Below are 208 nucleotides of genomic sequence, written 5' to 3' on the forward strand. Positions count from 1 at the left end.
ATATCAAGAGCCAACACAGTGTTATCTACTATGCCTCGTAAATCGTCATATACATCACTACGAATTGCTTCTACGACACACACTGGCATGCAGTTGTATATACGATCTCTAACTGGCGCATAAACTACACGGGGATATCAGCGGGTACGTATTTTGCAGGACATTTGCCTTGCGAGTTCATTATAGGGTGTAATTGTGCACTCTCCCT

This window comes from Penaeus monodon, chromosome 21 (genome assembly GCF_015228065.2).
Source record: "Penaeus monodon isolate SGIC_2016 chromosome 21, NSTDA_Pmon_1, whole genome shotgun sequence".
Taxonomy (NCBI): domain Eukaryota; kingdom Metazoa; phylum Arthropoda; class Malacostraca; order Decapoda; family Penaeidae; genus Penaeus; species Penaeus monodon.